The sequence below is a fragment of the Prionailurus bengalensis genome, chromosome D4 (genome assembly GCF_016509475.1).
Source record: "Prionailurus bengalensis isolate Pbe53 chromosome D4, Fcat_Pben_1.1_paternal_pri, whole genome shotgun sequence".
NCBI classification, from domain to species: domain Eukaryota; kingdom Metazoa; phylum Chordata; class Mammalia; order Carnivora; family Felidae; genus Prionailurus; species Prionailurus bengalensis.
In genome coordinates this window covers 33,516,362-33,521,274 of record NC_057359.1, presented here as the reverse complement: position 1 = coordinate 33,521,274, position 4,913 = coordinate 33,516,362, and the positions used below count along the sequence as shown (strand labels likewise).

Below are 4,913 nucleotides of genomic sequence, written 5' to 3'. Positions count from 1 at the left end.
TGTAGTTTTGCATTCTTGAGCCAGTAGAAAAAAGATTCATGAAAGACAGTAGTGGATAATAGTTTTGTGGTAATAAAATTGGGTGTCTTCTTTTAAATGCTTGTTTTTAAACAAATACACTACAAAGGACCTGGATGAAAGTAAAAGGTTTTATGAATGTGCTTTATACACCCAAACTGTGTATGCAATATGAAGGGGAGCAGAATATACCACCCCCAAAATATGCTTCTGTATTTTGAGCTAGTTATTTAAGACACAAAACAAACCAAACAAACAAAACCCAGCAGACAGGGGAGAAGCTCTGAAAACCAAGTAGAATACCCTTTTGTAAGAGACATTTGCATTTATAAGGGAAATCTTTATTTGTAATGGTGTCTTTTTTTCTGTACCAGGAAGAAGAATTCTGGAAACTCTGATCAATGGGAAAGCCAAGGACTTAAATCAGCATAACAACTACACTTTTACTGTGATTTGCCACATAATGTCCCATAACTGGATCTCCCACACTCAACATCTTCTTCTGTCTTCAGCTGGAAATGGTATTAAAGGTGGAAGCTTGGGGTATTTCAGTTAGTTTTCCTGGGTCTCTCCCATGTAAACATAAGTTATACATATTATTAAACTTCTGCTTGTTTTTCTTCTGTTAATCTATCTTATTACAGAAGGTGAGAGGAATGACTCTCAGCAAAGAACCAAGAAGAGTAAAGTAAAAATATTTTTCCTTCCCTACAAGTCTTTCCTTTCATTCCCTGAATATGTGTCAATGCCAGTCCCAATGCCTCAATTTGCTGCAGGACTTGAGAATATTTAAAAAAGGAATTCCAACACAAAAAGGGAAAAGAGGTTGAAACTGGTTATTAGACTTACTTCTTAAGTTCCACCTTAGGGTCCCCTAAAGATAGTTTCCCCCTCAGCACCCAGCTGGCTGCCATACAGAAATGTGGACACTGTGCTCAGCTATGTCTTTGCTGAGTCCCAGGCTCCTCTTCTCATGTTTGGCTGCTAGCTTCTTTCTCTAGAGAAGAGAAAATTTTAATATCACAATAATCTCATCAATTCAGTAAGCAACTCTTAGTTTTTAATGTCCATTAAGAATTCCTCCATTCGATTCCTCTCTTCTATGATTTGGTATTTATATAATCAAAGGTTACATTAAAATGATTTCCTCAAAGATATATAGAGCCAATCCTATGGTTCTCTATATAGATATATACACCCAAGCCTATGAAATTTTTATATAGTAATATTTTGAATAAATAAGTCTTTTTTGCTCATCACCTGAGTTCAAAAAAGTCCCTTCTCACTATGAGCTGCTCTGCCCTTGTTATGGGAAATGTATAATATGTGATGATTTGTAAAGGATTTCCCAGGAAAAACATCACCCTCACCCCTATGACTTTAATATGTCAATCCTCTATTCCTGTGCTGCCCAAGAGGAATACAATGCAAGCCACAAATGTGACCCATATATGAAATTTAAAATTATTTCCTGGCCACATTAAAAAAGTAATACAAAGAAAGAGGTGAAATTAATCTTAATATCATATTCTATTTAACTTAACATGTCCCCAATATTATCATTTTAACATCTACTCAATATTAAATACATCATTACTGAGTACTTTTTCTTTTCTTTTCTTTTTCTTTTTTAATATAGAGGCATTGAAATTCAGTTGGCATTGTACATTTACAACACATTTCATTTCAGATTAGCTATATTTCTTTTTTTTTAATGTTTATTTTTGAGAGACTGAGAGAGAGAGCACAAGCAGGGGAGGAGCAGAGAGAGAGGGAGGCAGACATAGAATCCAAAGCAGGCTTCAGGCTCTGAGCTGTCAGCACAAAGCCAGATACAGGGCTCAAACCCACAAATCGTGAGATCATGATCTGAGCTGAAGTGGGATGCTCAACCTACTGAGCCACCCCAGAGTCCCAGATTAGCTATATTTCAAGTGCTCAATAGCCACACAAGTCTAGTGGCTACCATACTGGATGAAGTTGTTCTAGATCTTCCCTGGTAGATGAGTCTTTCCTTTATATAGACCCACATACTGAATACATGGATGGACAATGGCCAGACCATGTATGACAATAAACTCTGGTCTACATAAGACTCACAGGAAGTCATCCTATAACATCTATAACAATTGTTTTGGAATGATCAAGACTTGATCAATGACTGTATACCTCCCTAGCCCTCCTCCATCCCATCCTCCCAATCCAGGACCAACCAGAGAAAGTCAAATATGCTCCCCAATCAATCACTTAGGATGACTGATTCTAGTTAGCTTCCTCCAGGTTTTCATGCCAAGAAACTCCAATCAGAGCATACCTGAAGCCTTACTTTTTTTTTTTTTTTTGCGCTATTAAGCCTTCTAACTTCCCTGCCTGCCTTTGATTCCTTGCCAAACACAAGTGGTAGCAGCTGACTACTTGCTTTAGAATCTGAATTAATAACCTCTGTTATCATTTGGGTGGTCTTAGGTTATTTTGATAAGACTTGAACTTCATTTTCCATTGTGTAGAAATTTTCTTATATTTGAAAACCCAATTTGTGAACTCCATGAGGAAGTGGTGGAATGTAGTATAGAAAAGAGTGCTCTTGACCCAAGGCAATATGGTTTAGAGCAGCTACATTTTGCTGGAAACACAGACATTTGGGGGTTTTGTTTGTTTGTTTGTTTGTTCATTTGTTTGTACATTTAGGTAGCGACAGACAAATGTTTACCAAGATTAAGGAAAAATGTGTCATGATGCTGGTAGAGTGCTGAGAAAAGAGACCTTCCTCATTTATGCTTAGAGGACACGCACTTTCCAACATGGAAAGGAAAACGGCTGTTGGCATTCCTGGATATTTCATGATCCATTTCCCACTACATAGCCTGTGACTGTACAGGCATTTTAAAAGCTCTCTGATAATGATAGCTAGTGGTTGAGGTTTTTAGAAACAGGCAAGATGTCTGCCCAAAATGTGGGATTAGCACTTCATTTTTGGCTGAAGCTAAAGTGGGGAGAAAGCCCAAAGGAAAAACGGATCACTTCTGTGGCTGTACAAGCAGTGGAATAATATATATAAATGTTACCAAGAAAATCTAGAAAATGTTTGCAAGCCCAGCAGTGTAAATGTTATTTTTAAGACTCAAGTTAAAGAAAAATTTAATCAAGGCAAATAGAAAATAAATTTTTTCAGAGTTAAGTTAAAATTGGATCCATTTCTTATTTAAGAAATTTGAAAAAAACTTTTTCTTAAATAGTGATCCCTCTGCTTTGGATTCTGACCCATGAACACTGGTTTAAAATGACTATTAAGAGGCTAAAATGAACACTTTTGAGTTTTAAAGTTGCCATTAAATGAAAAGATTTTATTTTTTAAAAAAATAAATAAAATGAAATGTATTTTCATAGCTAGGCTATGGAAATGATGAGGCTTTAGAGAGAAAGGACATCTAATTATTTATAAGGTGTTTATGGTATAAAAGTCCAGGGCTCCCTAACACCTTATTTACCACCTTATCGCCATGCCTTGACAAAAGGAACCAGGAGGGCTTGAAAGGGCCCAAATACCTTTGCAAAGGTAATCACTTCTCCTGCAGTAACTAGTTATCTGACAGGCTCCCACCCAATGTGTTCCAAAATTTTATGCGGATCTACACTATTTTTATATGAAATGCACTATTTCTCAGACTCTATTTAAAAAAAAAAAAAAAACTTCTTTCCACTATAGTCCCACTTTGAGATATTATTACATGGCAAGAACGTGACATTCCTGACCTCTAAAAGATTTACAATGCAAACATTATCCAAAGATGAAAATTACATCACCTCACTATGAATATGAGGCTTAGTTCATCAATCACTAATTGAGAAACTTAGCCAAATATTAATATAAATGTCATATCTCTGTTCGACAGGACACAGAGCGGTGGTTTTGATTTGGTCATAACTTACATCATCCATGAGCCTTGATGTCTGCTATCTTACCCGTGCAGCAAGGGTCTTATCTAGGATGTAAATTTCATTGGAAAGCTGGCTGCCTTGAAAAGGAGAGAAGAGATGAGAGAAAAACTAGACACAGAGGACCAATAGTGTTTTCACTCGTGAACAGTTCAGATTAACTCATAAACAACAGAAACATTTTCATGATCGGGCAATGGTGCCTTGTCTGCTGGCCACATATCTTGTCCTTTGGATGAAACCAGCCCAACCAGAGCGATCTGTTGCCATAGCAATGTGGAATCCAAGCTGGTTCCAGGGCACAATTCTTGTCACAGTGTAGCCATATGTGCTATAGACATTAGGCAGTCATTGAGGAAATTTATTAGTGATGATTCCTTCCTCTTTCTATTTTAGACCTTTGATGTCTGTTGATATTTATTGAAATAGAAACAGTCATGAAGTGATAAGAGAATTATGAGAAATCCCTCCCTACTGCCAAGAATACACATAATGGAGGAGATAATAATCGCCCCTTCTCCTGTATAGACCCAAAATTAGGAACTGGAGACAACCTTCTCCACACTTTTCTCACTCCTCACTATCTTATCTCTGGCCAGAATTGTCCTTGGAAAGCATATAGGCCAAGTCCCTCCAAAATCACATTGTGTGTGATTGAATTCAATAGCTTCTGGAAATTAAGTCTAGTAATGCACCTCTTTTGTGTCATAATTACATGATCCACAACCATTGCTGTTAAACCTGCTTGTCATTTAACCTGTTGTTAATGGTGTGTCACTCCAGACTTCAAGGATTTGGCTTCAACCTTCACATGTTAAAGTCTTCTATACTATCTTCCCTACCCACTGACAACTGGCTAAAAGTATTGATGTATTTCATTTCTGTGTTGATAGCATTTTATTCCAAGTGCTTTTATATATTAACTGAAATTAATCCTCAGGAGAAATCTTCGTAATGAT

General features: G+C 36.8%; 1 long non-coding RNA gene across 1 annotated transcript; it reads right to left on the bottom strand.

The window, feature by feature from the left end:
• Positions 1–867: 867 nt before the first annotated feature.
• LOC122474314 lies at positions 868–4,194 on the bottom strand. The gene is made up of 2 exons (XR_006294892.1): positions 3,949–4,194; positions 868–1,015 (listed from the first exon to the last, which is right to left on the bottom strand). It is a non-coding gene; the product is annotated as an uncharacterized LOC122474314 (long non-coding RNA).
• Positions 4,195–4,913: the final 719 nt, after the last annotated feature.